General features: G+C 45.3%; 1 long non-coding RNA gene across 2 annotated transcripts in view; it reads left to right on the forward strand.

Annotated features, from left to right (window-relative positions):
- Window positions 1-999: 999 nt before the first annotated feature.
- LOC119305288 overlaps window positions 1,000-18,829 on the forward strand; it is a 29,024-nt gene continuing 11,194 nt past the window's right edge. For both annotated transcript variants that reach the window (XR_005148602.1, XR_005148601.1), the window contains exons 1-2: window positions 1,000-1,453; window positions 1,933-2,055. This is a non-coding gene — a long non-coding RNA (uncharacterized LOC119305288). The remainder of the gene's footprint in view (window positions 1,454-1,932; window positions 2,056-18,829) is intronic.

Below are 18,829 nucleotides of genomic sequence, written 5' to 3' on the forward strand. Positions count from 1 at the left end.
CTTACAAGGGAAGTAAAGAATCCTCTGTACGTTTTTACGCCCGCAGCCCAAACTCTCGACCCCCACACGCAATCTCTCCTCTTCTCGTTTCTCTCCTCCGCCTCTTCCTTCGAGGGGGGGGCCTTGCGGCAATGCGGCTGCAGCGGGATGGGGCCAAGGGGGCGAGCAGGATCTGCAGGCCACGGTCGACGCCGGTGAGTAATCCACCAGCATCTCTATCCTTCTTCCCCTCTACTTTTGATCTGTCTTCATGCCCATCTAACAGAGGACCAGGGAGTGGCGGCAGTGGCCAGGCCTAGTGGTGACGGGACGATGAAGTGGTCGGAGGCGCTGCATCGGCGGCCAGTTGGTCTGCAATGACGGCAAGACGGCGGAGATCGTGCACCAGCTGTGCCAAAGGTGCGCCGCCTTCCCCATGTCCCCTTCCTCTCCCTCGCCTGCGTGCCATCTCCTTCCTGTCCCAGCGGCCCAGCCTCGACAACGTCATTCCGGCCTACGAGCTCGGCCTCTGCAGCAGCGGCCCCCTGTCCCCTGCCCCCCGTTCTTTCCTAGAGATGAATGCTCTGAGAGTGTATGTTGGCTGAAACTCAATGCGGGATTGTCCGACTAAGTGTCTTAAGGTTATCCGATTAATTTTGTCCTTAGACCTTCTAATAAATTTATAAAATTCTTTTGTTTACATCATCTGATTAGGTGATTACTTTAAGTATATAACCATGTTTTGATGGGTTAATTGTTGACTGGTTGTAACTGTTCATTGTTAATGAGGATCCAGCAATGCAACCTAGCTTGCCAAGAGTCTACTTTCATTTTTCTAAAAAAAATATTTTTTCAGCAATGGTTCCTTTTGGACTGTTATAATATGGAGCAAGTTGTGTGGAGATTTAAATTGAAGCACAAAGCACAGCTTTGTTCCTTGATCAACCAATCAGTATCTTCCTTTGGAATCTTAAGTTTTGATATGAGATGAGAATAATTTGTAATAGCAATTCATGGCTTTTATGTAATCAGGTAAAACCTACTCTTGCATGCTCCTGATTGTGTGTGTATTTTGTATCTTCAGAGTTATTTTATTCTTCGCCTTATGTATTCAATGTGGAACAAGTTATATAAAACTTTAAATGTACATGATGGAGCTCCTTTGTGAGCTTCCATAGTTGGAGAATGTGATATGCCATTTTTTAAATATACTTTGTGGCTTGTTTTGCTCTCTGCTCTAACATCTTTTCTTCTAGGAACGCTTGTAGGCTGAAAGTCCACTAGACAGCTTTCTGAAATCACTTGGACTTGAGAAGTGTTCTATTTCCTTCCAGTTAGAGTAGGTTTGGCTATTTACCTAAATCTTTGCATTGTTTTTTTTTCGTGTTTGGCTGACAATTGTTGTGTTGCTGGTTGACATGGCGGCCCTACGTCACATGACTGAAATTGATCTCAAGTGTTAGGCATCCTGATGGTAAGTGCATTACATATCATGCTAGATCATGAATTTTGCAAGAATAGGCATTTCTTGGCTTCTCACATCCTTCATCAGAAGAGTTATGTCACTTTGCATAAATTTTAGACTCAACTGTCAAACAAGCACAAGAAGTAGTTAGAATGCATAATTTTGCCGACGAACTAGACTGAACCTGCGTTACAGAAGTATTGCATGCGCTTATATTTTTTATCTGACGATATGGCACATAAGTTAATGCCAAATTCAGTGTAAAGTAATTCTTTTGTAAGTCAGCATTCTTATTTGTGCACACGCATATTTTGATCCGAGGCGTAAAGGTCAAGCTTACAGTGCATTTAGGGTCCTAGGAAGAAGAGTGCCTTTTGCCTTGGAATCCAGAGCGTAGGGCAATGTCCATGGGGTACAATGTAGAAAAGCAGGGAGATGTGGTAGGTTTTTTGCTCATCTGAAGTTCAGCATATCTTGTAAGAGTACAGGTACAACGATGTAGGGTCTCTTCCTCCTCACCCGCAGGCCCCGTGCCGCCGCCCTCCATACCCCCGTCCGGCGACCTGGGCGTCTGGCCGACGCCTCGCCGCTCATTGCCGCAGCATGCACTGGTAAGCACGATGCGCCTGACCCGCCTCCCTGCTGTATTTGCTAAGACGTTGAAAGTTAGTGACAAGTTATTTTGAAGAGCGGGGGGTATTAGCAGGTTTACGGACTGTGGCTCGATCGATCTCGTGTTGTGTGTGTCTGGATGCCTGCTTGATTAAGTTCATAGTTTGTTTCCAGCAATGTGAAATACGTGCTTGCATTGGACTGACTAGACCTGTACTCATTTTCTCACTCCTTCTTCTGTACAAATGGAACAAACCCGCGTTACGAGCAGAGTACAATTGGCTCCTCCATTCCTTTGCAAGTAGAGGGACAATGAGTTCCTCTGTTCCTGACAGAATCGATTATCAAGGGCCCTAGTAGTCGGTCTTGTTTGTGTGAGTTTATGCGGTATCATATATATATTATGAATGCATTGCCGCAAGCATGCAGTTTCATGTATTGGAGCAGGTAAGATAAGAGACATGCCGACACTGTGTTGCTTTGTATTAATTCCTAGGCGTTCTGGTCTTTGTACCAAGTGTGCATCTACTTGGTTCTTTGGTTCTTCAAACCAATTTGTTGCTTGTTTAGCTGGATTCAGGTCAACCATTGGATGGGAAGGATAATTGAACAGAAAGCCTGTACAAAAAAATGTACACATGTTTTTCTACTGCACATGTTTGTGTTAATGCCTAGAGTAGCTAGGAATCAAATTGATAAGGATCAAAACTTCAGAATTAAGTTATACATTTGCTGAATTTTATTTAATTTTTTCATAAACATTTTGATCGGGAGTCAGCCACGAAGAATTTGTGAAGCAACGTGTGCTGAAAATGAAGTACAATTAGTAGAAACCAATGATAGGAAACCCATTCTCCGTAAGTACAGTACTCCCCTAACAACCTGAAGGTCATGTGACTCATGTCTGTTACTTATTTATTGTTATGCTATTTCAGAAAGGTTGTTTCACATCAGATCCGGATGCTTTTCTTTTTGGGGCAAGCACAGTTTACAGAGATATTTTTTTAGGTACAGCTGTATTGCCGTGTTGGAAATATGCCCTAGAGGCAATAATAAAAGTGTCATTATCATATTTCTTTGTTCATGATAATAGTCTTTTATTCATGCTATAACTATATTATCCGGAAATCGTAATACACGTGTGAATACATAGACCACAATATGTCCCTAGTGAGCCTCTAGTTGACTAGCTCGTTGTGATCAACAGATAGCCATGGTTTCCTGGCTATGGACATTGGATGTCGTTGATAACGGGATCACATCATTAGGAGAATGATGTGATGGACAAGACCCAATCATAAGCATAGCACAAAGGTCGGTTAGTTCGTTTGCTAGAGCTTTTCCAATGTCAAGTATCTCTTCCTTCGACCATGAGATCGTGTAACTCCCGGATACCGTAGGAGTGCTTTGGGTGTATCAAACGTCACAACGTAACTGGGTGATTATAAAGGTGCACTACAGGTATCTCCGAAAGTGTCTATTGGGTTGACACGGATCGAGACTGGGATTTGTCACTCCGTATGACGGAGAGGTATCTCTGGGCCCACTTGATAATGCATCATCATAATGAGCTCAAAGTGACCAAGTGGATGATCACGGGATCATGCATTACGGTACGAGTAAAGTGACTTGCCGGTAACGAGACTGAACAAGGTATTGGGATACCGACGATCGAGTCTCAGGCAAGTAACGTACCGATTGACAAAGGGAATTGTATATGGGGTTTGATCGAATCCTCGACATCGTGGTTCATCCGATGACATCATCGAGGAGCATGTGGGAGCCAACATGGGTATCCAGATCCCGCTGTTGGTTATTGACCGGAGAGTCTCGGTCATGTCTGCATGTCTCTCGAACCCGTAGGGTCTACACACTTAAGGTTCGGTGACGCTAGGGTTATTAGGAAGACTTGTATGTGATTACCGAAAGTTGTTTGGAGTCCCGGATGAGATCCCGGACGTCACGAGGAGTTCCGGAATGGTCCGGAGGTGAAGTTTTATATATGGGAAGTTGTCATACGGACACCGGAAGAATTCGGGGTCCTATCGGTATTGTACCAGGGCCACCGGAGGGGTTCCGGGGGTCCACCGGGAGGGGCCACCCCTCCCGGAGGGCCACATGGGCCGCAAGGGGCAGGGAGCCAGCCCCTGGAGGGCTGGGCACGCCCCCCACCTTGGGCCCATGCGCCTAGGGTTGGGGGGAAACCCTAAAGGGGGCGCCCCCTTGCTTGGGGGGCAAGCCTCCCCTCCCTGGCCGCCGCCCCCCCTCTAGACCCCATCTAGAGGGGTCGGCCCCCCTTGCCCTTCCCCTATAAATAGAGGGGTGAGGGGAGGGCTGCAGGACACAACTCAAGGCGCAGCCCCTCCCCTCCCCAACACCTCTCCTCCTCCGTACGTGCTTGGCGAAGCCCTGTCGGAGTACTGTTGCACCAACTACACCACGCCGTCGTGCTACCGTTGGAGCTGCCTTCCTCAACCTCTCCTTCCTCCTTGCTGGATCAAGACGGAGGAGACGTCGTCCGTCCCGTACGTGTGTTGAACGCGGAGGTGCTGTCCGTTCAGCACTTGGTCATCGGTGATCCGAATCACGGCGAGTACGACTCCATCATCACCATCCCCTTGAACGCTTCCGCACTCGATCTACAAGTGGTATGTAGATGCAAACTCACTCCCTTGACTTGTTGCTTAAATGAACTCATAGATGGATCTTGGTGAAACCGTAGAAAAAATTTTAATTTTCTGCAACGTTCTCCAACAGTGGTATCAGAGCCAGGTTTATGCGTAGTTCTCTATTGCACGAGTAGAACACAATTTTGTTGTGGACGTAGATCTTGTCAACTTGCTTGCCGCTACTAGTCTTATCTTGCTTCAGCGGTATTGTGGGATGAAGCGGCCCGGACCAACCTTACACGTACGCTTACGTGAGACCGGTTCCACCGACTAACATGCACTAGTTGCATAAGGTGGCTGGCGGGTGTCTGTCTCTCCCACTTTAGTTGAAGTGGATTTGATGAAAAGGGTCCTTATGAAGGGTAAATAGAAGTTGACAAGATCACGTTGTGTTTATTCGTAGGTAAGAAAACGTTCTTGCTAGAACCCAATTGCAGCCACGTAAAAGATGCAACAACAATTAGAGGACGTCTAACTTGTTTTTGCAGCAATTGTCATGTGATGTGATATGGCCAGAAGTTGTGATGAATTATGAATGATATATTGTGATGTATGAGATCATGTTCTTGTAATAGGAATCACGACTTGCATGTCGATGAGTATGACAACCGGCAGGAGCCATAGGAGTTGTCTTTATTTTGTATGACCTGTGTGTCATTGAAGAACGCCATGTAAACTACTTTACTTTATTGCTAAACGCGTTAATCATAGAAGTAGAAGTGGTCGTTGGCGTGACAACTTCATGAAGACACGATGATGGAGATCATGATGATGGAGATCATGGTGTCATGCCGGTGACAAGATGATCATGGAGCCCCGAAGATGAAGATCAAAGGAGCTATATGATATTGGCCATATCATGTCACTACTTTATATAATTGCATGTGATTTTATTATGTTTATGCATCTTGTTTACTTAGAACGACGGTAGTAAATAAGATGATCCCTTATAACAATTTCAAGAAAGTGTTCCCCCTAACTGTGCATCGTTGCTAAAGTTCGTCGTTTCGAAGCACCACGTGATGATCGGGTGTGATAGATCCTTACGTTCACATACCACGGGTGTAAGACAGTTTTACACATGCAAAAACACTTAGGGTTAACTTGACGAGCCTAGCATGTACAGACATGGCCTCGGAACACGGAGACCGAAAGGTCGAACACGAGTCGTATGGAAGATACGATCAACATGAGAATGTTCACCGACGATGACTAGTCCGTCTCACGTGATGATCGGACACGGCCTAGTCGACTCGGATCGTGTAACACTTAGATGACTAGAGGGATGTCTAATCTGAGTGGGAGTTCATTAAAATAATTTGATTAGATGAACTTAATTATCATGAACTTAGTCTAAGACCTTTTGCATAATATGTCTTGTAGATCAAATGGCCAACGCTCATGTCAACATGAACTTCAACGCGTTCCTAGAGAAAACCAAGCTGAAAGATGATGGCAGCAACTATACGGACTGGGTCCGGAACCTGAGGATCATCCTCATAGCTGCCAGGAAACAATATGTCCTAGAAGGACCGCTAGGTGACGCTCCCGTCCCAGAGAACCAAGACATCATGAATGCTTGGCAGTCTCGTGCTGATGATTACTCCCTCGTTCAGTGCGGCATGCTTTACAGCTTAGAACCGGGGCTCCAAAAGCGTTTTGAGCATCACGGAGCATATGAGATGTTCGAGGAGCTGAAACTAGTTTTTCAAGCTCATGCCCGGGTCGAGAGATATGACATCTCTGACAAGTTCTATAGTTGTAAGATGGAGGAAAATAGTTCTGTCAGTGAGCACATACTCAAGATGTCTGGGTTGCACAACCGTATGACCCAGCTGAATATTAACCTCCCTGATGAGGCGGTCATTGACAGAATTCTCCAGTCGCTCCCACCAAGCTACAAGAGCTTTGTGATGAACTACAATATGCAGGGGATGGTAAAGACCATTCCTGAAGTATTTTCTATGCTGAAGTGAGCAGAGGTTGAAATCAAGAAAGAACATCAAGTGTTGATGGTCAATAAGACCACTAAGTTCAAGAAGGGCAAGGGTAAGAAGAACTTCAAGAAGGATGGCAAGGAAGTTGCCGCGCCTGGTAAGCCAGTTACCGGGAAGAAGTCAAAGAATGGACCCAAACCTGAGACTGAGTGCTTTTATTGCAAGGGGAAGGGTCACTGAAAGCGGAACTGCCCCAAATACTTAGCGGATAAGAAGGCCGACAACACTAAAGGTATATTCGATATACATGTAATTGATGTGTACCTTACCAGTACTCGTAGTAACTCCTGGGTATTTGATACCGGTGCCGTTGCTCATATTTGTAACTCACAGCAGGGGCTGCAGAATAAGCGGAGACTGGCGAAGGACGAGGTGACGATGCGCGTCGGGAATGGTTCCAGAGTCGATGTGATCGCCGTCGGCACGCTACCTCTACATTTACCCACGGGATTAGTTTTGAACCTTAATAATTTTTATTTAGTGCCAAGTTTGAGCATGAACATTGTATCTGGATCTCGTTTAATACGAGATGGCTACTCATTTAAGTCTGAGAATAATGGTTGTTCGATTTATATGAGAGATATGTTTCATGGTCATGCTCCGATGGTCAATGGTTTATTCTTAATGAATCTCGAGCGTAATACTACACATGTTCATAGTGTGGATACCAAAAGATGTAAAGTTGATAACGATAGTCCCACATACTTGTGGCACTGCCGCCTTGGTCATATTGGTGTCAAGCGCATGAAGAAGCTCCATGCTGATGGACTTTTGGAGTCTCTAGATTATGAATCATTTGACACATGTGAACCATGCCTCATGGGCAAGATGACCAAAACTCCATTCTCCGGAACAATGGAGCGAGCAACCAACTTGTTGGAAATCATACATACCGATGTGTGCGGTCCAATGAGCGTTGAGGCTCGCGGGAGATATTGTTATGTTCTCACTCTCACTGATGACTTGAGTAGATATGGGTATGTCTACTTAATGAAACACAAGTCAGAGACCTTTGAAAAGTTCAAGGAATTTCAGAATGAGGTAGAGAATCAATGTGACCGAAAGATAAAGTTCCTACGATCGGATCGTGGAGGAGAATACTTAAGTCACGAATTTGGTACACACTTAAGAAAATGTGGAATCGTTTCACAACTCACGCCGCCTGGAACACCTCAGCGTAACGGTGTGTCCAAACGTCGTAATCGCACTCTATTGGATATGGTGCGGTCTATGATGTCTCTTACCGATTTACCGCTATCATTTTGGGGATACGCTCTAGAGACAGCTACATTCACTTTAAATAGGGCACCGTCTAAATCCGTTGAGACGACACCGTATGAATTATGGTTTGGGAAGAAACCTAAGCTGTCGTTTCTAAAAATTTGGGGATGCGATGCTTATGTCAAGAAACTTCAACCTGAAAAGCTCGAACCCAAGTCGGAAAAATGCGTCTTCATAGGATACCCTAAGGAAACCGTTGGGTATACCTTCTACTTAAGATCCGAGGGCAAGATCTTTGTTGCCAAGAACGGATGCTTTCTGGAAAAAGAGTTTCTCTCGAAAGAAGTGGGAGGAAAGTAGAACTCGATGAAGTACTACCTCTTGAACGGGAAAGTAGTGCAGCTCAGGAAAATGTTCCTGTGATGCCTACACCAACTAAAGAGGAAAATAATGATGATGATCAAGGTACTTCGGATCAAGTTGCTACTGAACTTCGTAGGTCCACAAGGACACGTTCCGCACCAGAGTGGTACGGTAACCCTGTCCTGGAAATCATGTTGTTAGACAACGGTGAACCTTCGAACTATGAAGAAGCGATGGCGGGCCCAGATTCCAACAAATGGCTAGAAGCCATGAAATCCGAGATAGAATCCATGTATGAAAACAAAGTATGGACTTTGACTGACTTGCCCAATGATCGGCGAGCGATAGAAAACAAGTGGATCTGTAAGAAGAAGACTGACGCGGATGGTAATGTCACCATCTATAAAGCTCGACTTGTCGCTAAGGGTTATCGGCAAGTTCAAGGGATTTACTACGATGAGACATTCTCTCCTGTAGCGAAGCTGAAGTCCGTCCGAATCATGTTAGCAATTGCCGCATACTATGATTATGAGATATGGCAGATGGACGTCAAAACGGCATTCCTTAACAGGCATCTTAAGGAAGAACTGTATATGATGCAACCAGAAGGTTTTGTCGATCCTAAGAACGCTAAAAAAGTATGCAAGCTCCAGCGATCCATTTATGGGCTCGTGCAAGCATCTCGGACTTGGAATATTCGCTTTGATGAGATGATCAATGTCACGCCCTCGATGCGGCTATATCTCCCACGTGTCGAAGCACGACTTAGAGGCATAACCGCATTGAAAGCAATGTCGCAAGTGAGGTAATCTTCAAACAACCCATGTAATACATAAGGGAAAGAGATACATAGTTGGCTTACAATCGCCACTTCACACAATTACATGAATAAAGCATTACATCATCCAGATACAATCAAGGTCCGACTACGGAACCAAAATAAAAGAAGAACCCCAGATGCGACAAAGGTCCCCGATCGACCCCAACTGGGCTCCACTACTGATCAACTAGAACGAAACAACACAAAGGGCAAGATCTTCATTGAGCTCCTCCTTAAGCTTGGTTGTGTCACCTGCTCGGTAACATAGGCACCTGCAAACTGGTTTTGGAAGTATCTGTGAGCCACGGGGACTCAGCAATCTCGCACCCGCGAGATCAAGACTATTTAAGCTTATAGGAAGGATGGAGTAATGAGGTGGAGCTGCAGCAAGCGACTAGCATATATGGTGGCTTAAATCGCAAAAGAGAGCGAGAAGAGAAGGCAAAGCACGGTCGATAAAAGTATGATCAAGAAGTGATCCTATAGCAACCTACGTCAAACATAACTCCAACACCGTGTTCACTTCCCGGACTCCGCCGGAAAGAGACCATCACGGTTACACACACGGTTGATGTATTTTAATTAAGGTCAACTTTGGGTTTTCTACAACCGGACGTTAAAAAATTACCATCTACCACATAACCGCGGGCACGGCTTTCGAAAGATAATACCCTGCAGGGGTGTCCCAACTTAGCCCATGACAAGCTCTCACGGTCAACGAAGGAATAGACCTCCACCCGAGACACTCCGATCAGACTCGGTATCCCGGTACAACAAGACATTTCGACAGGGTAAAACTAAACCAGCAACACCGCCCGAATGTGCCGACAAATCCCGATAGGAGCTGCACATATCTCTTTCTCAGGGCACACTCAGATGGGACTAGCTACGAGTAAAACCAACCCTCAAGTTTCCCCGAGGTGGCCCCGCAGGCAGCTCAGTTCGGACCAACACTCAGAGGAGCACTGGCCCGGGGGGGTTAGAATAAAGATGACCCTTGAGTCTGCAGAACCCAAGGGAAGGTGGTAGGTTGTTAGTGCAAATGGTAAAACCAATGTTGGGCATTGCTGGAGGAGCTTTACTTAAGGCGAACTGTCAAGGGGTTCCCATTATAGCCCAACCGTGTAAGGAACGCAAAATCCGGGAACATAACACCGATATGACGGAAACTAGGGCGGCAAGAGTGGAACAAAACACCAGGCATAAGGCCGAGCCTTCCACCCTTTACCAAGTATATAGATGCATTAATTAAGTAAGATATATTGTGATATCCCAACAAGTAAACATGTTCCAACAAGGAACAACATCTCCATGTTCCAACAAGGAGCAAACTTCAATCTTCACCTGCAACTAACAACGCTATAAGAGGGGCTAAGCAAAGCGGTAACAAAGCCAATCAACTGTTTGCTAGGACATGGTGGGTTAGAGGCTTGGTTCAACAATATGGGAGGCATGACAAGCAAGTGGTAGGTATCGCAGCATAGGCAAGCAAAAGAGCGAGCAACTAAGCAAGCAAAGATAGAAGTGATTTCGAGGGTATGGTCATCTTGCCTGAGATCCCGCAAGGAAGAAGAACGAGTCCAAGAAGAAGACAAACGGTCGTAGACGAACGAATCCTCACAACTCCGGAACGAAACCGAAGCTAACGAGAGAAGCAAACCGGAAAGAAACAAACAACATAGTAAACACACAAGCATAAACAAGTCATGATGCACAAACAAGTATGATGCATGTCCGGTTTAATGAGGCATGGCATGGCAAAGTGCACAAACAATCCTACAAATTAAATGGAGCTCAATATGCAACTGCATATTGACGAAACACCACGATAAGTTATTTAGTTTGATCCCGTTTATGTACCCAACAATATTAAATGTTGTTAAGCATGGAAAGAGGGTGAAGCAAATGAAAACTACCTATCTAGTCAAGGTTAAATGAGGCCGGAAGCAACAAACAACAATTCCGGAGAATCCCCATATCATTTAGCAATTCAATGCGAGCAACAATTTTAAACATTTTAAATGTTGTTATCATGATGCGGATGACATATACAAGTATTATGCAATTTTTTTTAAGAAAATGTTGACATGAGCATGTTATGAAGCATTTGGTCACCATGGCGGAACAAAAAGGGTGCCACGGCGGTGAAACAAAAATGGTGCCACGGCAACATTCCGGTCCCGGTAACTCATGGAGATACCGGTGCAAAAGGAGGCGTGCGGATGTGCGGAACATGCTAGAGATGGTGGGGTGCTCCCGACTACCGGGTTCCCATGGGTTAGTGGCATGGAAAACGAGTGACAATTCAAACACGGTGCAAACGTATCGTACATCTCATACATGCAAGGCCATCTCATCGCGGTCGTCTCGGGTTATACCTTTGAAGCGTGCGTTTTTGGAGCGGTTCGATTTCGGAGCGGTGTAGAGGAAGTAGGCGTTCACGGGACGTCGTGGAAGTAGTCGTTCGCGGCGTCGGTAGAGGTACATCTCGTAGTGGAAGTAGGTGTTCATGATCCGTAGATGTTCGGGGTCCACGGGGTCTTCGAGGGTCGACGGTAGTGGTACACGTTTTTGTAGTCGTCCAGGGTCGTCGAGAGAGGTACTTGTCGCATCACCGTGTAGTCGATCTTGGCAAGCGATGGTCGTCGTGGTACTTGGCGAATCCACGTAGTCGAACATGGGTTGTAGTGGTACTTGACGCTCGTAGACATCCAGGGTCATCGTAGAGGTACTCTTCGTCCATGAAAGTAGCAGTGGAGCACACTCATGCCTCGGGTCTTTGCGGATGCAAACAACAGCACAGGGCTGGCCGAGGCAACGCGGGACAAGGGCGAGGCGACGCCGCGGGGTTGCGGGAGGCGAAGCCACAGGGCGGCACGCGGGGCAGACGACGGGGATGGCCGAGATGAGGAGGACCCGGTCCCTAGACCTCGGACCTAGCCGGAGACGGGCGAGGGAAGGGGCGGTCAGGCGACCGACGGGGCACGGCAGGCTGCTTGGTGGAGGAGTCGCGCGGCCGAGGAGGCGCGCGGGAGCAGGGTCGCACGCAGAGGCGACGAGGAGGAGGCCACGGGCGAGGGAGGAGGTTGGGCGCGCTCGGGGACGAGCTCCGACGGAGCTGCTCGCTGTCGACGGCCGGAAACAGAGACGAGGCAGAGGAGGGGCACGGGCGCAGGAGGCTGAGAGGGGCGATGGGTTCGGGCGCTGCGGGTGGAGGGAGAGTTCGGGCGCGGGGAGAGGGAATCGATCGATGAGCGTGTGGCGGCGGCACAGAGGGAGAGATCGACAGGAGGGAGTCGGGCTAGGGTTAGAGGGGGGCGTGGCTGGGCCTTGGGCCGGCTTAGCCTTGGGTCAAATGGGCTGCGGGGAAGCGGCCCTCTTCTCTCTCTCTCTTATATTTTCTTAGCAGAAAACAATTAAAGAGAAGAAAAGGAAAGAGAGGGTTAGGGAAAGGATTTGCGCATGGAGACAATTTTCCCGGACTCACAAAAATGAGCTCGATCCAGGAAAAAATAGAAGTGGGCATGATCGAAAGATTTAAATTCAAACTCATTTGAAATTCAAATGGGTTTGAACTAGGACTTGATGAAAGGAAGGTCCAAAATGTTCGGATTTTTGGTGGAGCTCCGGAAAATGATGAAATAAATATTGGCAAGGTTGGAGACCAAACTTGAAGCAGAAAAGGAACGAAATTATTTGTAAGTGTGTTTTGGTGATCCCAAAATAAAGAAATATTTAATATAGCTCCCTAATATTGGAGGATAAGTTATAAAGAGAAGTCACCATGTGAGTTCCCTCGGTTTAAATGGATCGAAAAATCCATACAATTTATTTAGTTGAGTTTTAAAAATTAAATGGCATGATGGCATGATGACATGATGCAAAGAAAAAAAATAAAAATAAAAGAGCAAGCACAAATGAAACAGATGGTGATCACAAAAATATGGAAGTCTTCTGGAGCGTCGGTCTTGGGGCGTTACAACACTCCACCACTACAAGAGGATCTCGTCCCGAGATCTAGGATGGCACCGGAGAGAAACGGAAGAGGAAGAGAAGAGGTAAACCTAAGTTGCTTCTTTGACCAATGAGTGAAACCAAAGAACCTTGAGAGGTTGAACAAATTGAAAGAAAGAATACAAAGGAGATGAACGAGATTGCAAACAATCCGTTAGAAAGAGGAACAAGGAACATTACGAGAACTTGAAGGTTGCAAAGACATGAATCAAGAGTTTAATGGACAAGATAGAATTCGAAACCACTCCGGTTACAACAAGATGAGAGGGGAAGAATTCGGGCAGTACTCCGGTTGAACATGGAAGGAATAGAACATGAACTTGAGAAGATGGGATGTTACTTGATGAAATCAACAACACACTGCCTCCGGAACTATTGAAAGAATGACACAATGGGTAAGAAGGATTTCAGACAGCTCTCCAGTTGAGGAAGGAGGGAAAACTTGATAAGATTAGAGAACTCGAATGAAAACACGACACTCCGGTTAAATGGATAAGCAAGAAAAGAACACGATCCTCACGAATCGAGATGGTGAGTGAAAAGAGCAACGTCACAATGCCTCCGAAAGAAATAATAGAAGATATATCATTGGAATAACAGAATGGAGAAGAAAATGCCAACTTCTGCCACAAATGAGTTTGGAAAGCATCCTTGCAAAGATGAATTGAACGGAGTTGTTGGAAAATCAACAACGAAAAGCACAAGCTTGTAGTGGGCTTATGGAAAACATCTCAAAATTATGAGGTGACAACCGGCCACTAACGGAAACAATTGCTTGCTTGAGATCAACGAAGAGATGAAAACTTCTTCCACCAAGATGATAAGAGATAACTTGGATCATTGGCAAGCACCACAAATAGCAACATTCCCAATGGAAGGCTTTTAGGTGAAATATGACACAGGATAACTCCAACAACGAGGTTGATGGATCTAAAAATAACTCATTCTTAACAACATGTGAATCATGGAACATGAACTCAAATTATCAAGAATGACATAATACCACCTCCAAAATATGGTAGAAAGAATTGCACTCCGGATTACCATATGAAGAAAGCTTGAGCTCCTTAGGAAAGAATCTCGATGAAAACTTTGAGAAGGGAATTAAATCCTTGATGAACCATCATGTAGAACCTCCATGAAGAACTCCGGTAAACAAAAGGAATGAAAAGAAAGAGAAATTGAAAACACAAGGTGAATCCTTGCAATGATTTAGATGGATCTCCGTGATAATTAGAGCTTGGAACTCCGGGAAAAAGAGAAGATGAAACAAATGAAACCGAGAATTTTAAGGGCCTCCGGAATAAAGAATTAATCACTTGGATGAACAAGAATAAGAATTATGTTATGCTTATCCTTCACCAATTAAATTGACGACAATCAACGGATTTGGCATACTACTTATTCTCGTAGAAAGGATTAAAAGAGATATATCAAAACTTGAGAAGGTCTTCAACGAACCACCGGTAGAATTGAAATAACAAATACATAGATATGATACACGAAGGAAGAAAACTCTTGAACGAACCACAGGAAGAATTGAAAAGAACGAATAAAAGATAACGAATCACCGGAAGAATTTGCAAATGAACGAGGATGCTTGAGAGGATTTAGATACATGAGAGCGCAGAGATCACGAGCTGATTAGAGATCACTTGATGCACCGGTAAAATCGGAGAGTGATAACTGAAAGCTGAGAATGAATAATCCCGAAATAATGGCCTTTAGAGAATCAAACTGAAAAGACTCCTGAATTTGCACCGGATGGATAAAAATAATATCTCACAATCGCAAATAATTATGAGAGGATGGCAACAAGCTAGAATCACGAATCTCTGAGAGAGCGGATAGATATGGAGGAAAAGTCTTCATCGGTCTTCAATATCTGAGAATGACGATGAGAAACACCACCAAGAATTATTTAGACACTCCGGAAGAATCCAAACGAAGAGGTTGAGCCAACGGTGAAGAGAATTTGAAAGATCTTGGAGAAAACATTTGACTAATGATAACTCATTCTTACGTCAAACTTGGAGAAGAATTTAGGATAGCTTTGGGAAAATAGAAGAGTCAGGTAAGATCCTGGGAAAAGACCTGTGGGTTAGGGCCCACTCAAAAGAACACCGTTGAAAAGATTTAAAAGAGATGTTGCACCGGTTGAATTAAATGACTTGAATGAGATACCAATCTCGAAAGAGCTTGAACGAATGCAGAGTGGAAACACGAATCTTCGAGATATCTTAAGCACTCCGGAATAACAAATAGCGAGAAGTGAATGAATATGAGGAGCATCGTCAAGAGAAGGTATTTGAAACGAGAAAAGGGGATATAATCGACAAATCTTGACTTGAATCCACCGGAGAAGAAAAGAAAGAAGAATGACGAACTTGAAGCTCCGTTAGAAACTTCATGAGAATCACCGGATAAGAACATTGAAGGAAAAGAATGGAGAGACTTCACATGAATAAATGGATACTTGATTGAAATATATAAGAGTCCTTGAAGAAAAAGGGTGGGAGGGCGGGAAAAACAAAGGCAACTTGGAGACGGATGAAACAAACACCATTGAGAAGAAGTGATAATTGATCTTGCGGAAGTTGAAATGATCGAATCCACTTGAAGAAGCACGCCGGTTGGAAAGAATTGACATGACAAACTCGATGATCAAGAAGGATTAGTATTCACATAGCAATATGAGAACACCATTTAGGAAAGGTATGGATTCAACATTTGACTTCGAAGCAACTCGAATACCACAAATAAAACAAAACAAAGGATTGGCTTGCAGAATAAGCCGGAACAAACATATGATAGAGATTTCGTCCGAAGTTTTCGTGGTGGGGCCTACACGGGCTCGATCGTACAGCACCATCATGTACAAGGCAATGCATATGACATACGAAGCGTCCCTGAGTCGGCATAGCCAAGGACTCTTTAAGACACAACGAGACCACTGTAAACCAACTGTGAATAGGCGGACCACTAGACGTCGAACCCCAATTTCATATCATACATCGGTCGGAAAGATATCCTAAGAGCTACTTGATTTCCCACCTATGAAACTCCCGAAATTTTCCGGTTATGCAATCAGGTGTTGGGGATACAGGGGAAGCATAATATCTCACCCAAACTAACAAATCCTACATCCAACTAAAGAGGAAAATAATGATGATGATCAAGGTACTTCGGATCAAGTTGCTACTGAACTTCGTAGGTCCACAAGGACACGTTCCGCACCAGAGTGGTACGGTAACCCTGTCCTGGAAATCATGTTGTTAGACAACGGTGAACCTTCGAACTATGAAGAAGCGATGGCGGGCCCAGATTCCAACAAATGGCTAGAAGCCATGAAATCCGAGATAGAATCCATGTATGAAAACAAAGTATGGACTTTGACTGACTTGCCCAATGATCGGCGAGCGATAGAAAACAAGTGGATCTGTAAGAAGAAGACTGACGCGGATGGTAATGTCACCATCTATAAAGCTCGACTTGTCGCTAAGGGTTATCGGCAAGTTCAAGGGATTGACTACGATGAGACATTCTCTCCCGTAGCGAAGCTGAAGTCCGTCCGAATCATGTTAGCAATTGCCGCATACTATGATTATGAGATATGGCAGATGGACGTCAAAACGGCATTCCTTAACGGGCATCTTAAGGAAGAACTATATATGATGCAACCGGAAGGTTTTGTCGATCCTAAGAACGCTAACAAAGTATGCAAGCTCCAGCGATCCATTTATGGGCTGGTGCAAGCATCTCGGAGTTGGAATATTCGCTTTGATGAGATGATCAATGTCACGCCCTCGATGCGGCTATATCTCCCACGTGTCGAAGCACGACTTAGAGGCATAACCGCATTGAAAGCAATGTCGCAAGTGAGGTAATCTTCACACAACCCATGTAATACATAAGGGAAAGAGATACATAGTTGGCTTACAATTGCCACTTCACACAATTACATGAATAAAGCATTACATCATCCAGATACAATCAAGGTCCGACTACGGAACCAAAATAAAAGAAGAACCCCAGATGCGACAAAGGTCCCCGATCGACCCCAACTGGGCTCCACTACTGACCAACTAGAACGAAACAACACAAAGGGCAAGATCTTCATCGAGCTCCTCCTTAAGCTTGGTTGCGTCACCTGCTCGGTAACATAGGCACCTGCAAACTGGTTTTGGAAGTATCTGTGAGCCACGGGGACTCAGCAATCTCGCACCCGCGAGATCAAGACTATTTAAGCTTATAGGAAGGATGGAGTAATGAGGTGGAGCTGCAGCAAGCGACTAGCATATATGGTGGCTACAATCGCAAAAGAGAGCGAGAAGAGAAGGCAAAGCACGGTCGATAAAAGTATGATCAAGAAGTGATCCTATAGCAACCTACGTCAAACATAACTCCAACACCGTGTTCACTTCCCGGACTCCGCCGGAAAGAGACCATCACGGTTACACACACGGTTGATGTATTTTAATTAAGGTCAACTTCGGGTTTTCTACAACCGGACATTAACAAATTCCCATCTGCCACATAACCGCGGGCACGGCTTTCGAAAGATAATACCCTGCAGGGGTGTCCCAACTTAGCCCATGACAAGCTCTCACGGTCAACGAAGGAATAGACCTCCACCCGAGACACTCCGATCAGACTCGGTATCCCGGTACAACAAGACATTTCGACAGGGTAAAACTAAACCAGCAACACCGCCCGAATGTGCCGACAAATCCCGATAGGAGCTGCACATATCTCTTTCTCAGGGCACACTCAGATGAGACTAGCTACGAGTAAAACCAACCCTCAAGTTTCCCCAAGGTGGCCCCGCAGGCAGCTCAGTTCGGACCAACACTCAGAGGAGCACTGGCCCGGGGGGGTTAGAATAAAGATGACCCTTGAGTCTGCAGAACCCAAGGGAAGGTGGTAGGTTGTTAGTGCAAATGGTAAAACCAATGTTGGGCATTGCTGGAGGAGCTTTACTTAAGGCGAACTGTCAAGGGGTTCCCATTATAGCCCAACCGTGTAAGGAACGCAAAATCCGGGAACATAACACCGATATGACGGAAACTAGGGCGGCAAGAGTGGAACAAAACACCAGGCATAAGGCCGAGCCTTCCACCCTTTACCAAGTATATAGATGCATTAATTAAGTAAGATATATTGTGATATCCCAACAAGTAAACATGTTCCAACAAGGAACAACATCTCCATGTTCCAACAAGGAGCAAACTTCAATCTTCACCTGCAACTAACAACGCTATAAGAGGGGCTAAGCAAAGCGGTAACATAGCCAATCAACGGTTTTCTAGGACATGGTGGGTTAGAGGCTTGGTTCAACAATATGGGAGGCATGACAAGCAAGTGGTAGGTATCGCAGCATAGGCAAGCAAAAGAGCGAGCAACTAAGCAAGCAAAGATAGAAGTGATTTCGAGGGTATGGTCATCTTGCCTGAGATCCCTCAAGGAAGAAGAACGAGTCCAAGAAGAAGACAAACGGTCGTAGACGAACGAATCCTCACAACTCCGGAACAAAACCGAAGCTAACGAGAGAAGCAAACCGGAAAGAAACAAACAACATAGTAAACACACAAGCATAAACAAGTCATGATGCACAAACAAGTATGATGCATGTCCGGTTTAATGAGGCATGGCATGGCAAAGTGCACAAACAATCCTACAAATTAAATTG

The sequence above is a fragment of the Triticum dicoccoides genome, chromosome 5B (assembly GCF_002162155.2).
Source record: "Triticum dicoccoides isolate Atlit2015 ecotype Zavitan chromosome 5B, WEW_v2.0, whole genome shotgun sequence".
Classification (NCBI taxonomy): Eukaryota; Viridiplantae; Streptophyta; class Magnoliopsida; order Poales; family Poaceae; genus Triticum; species Triticum dicoccoides.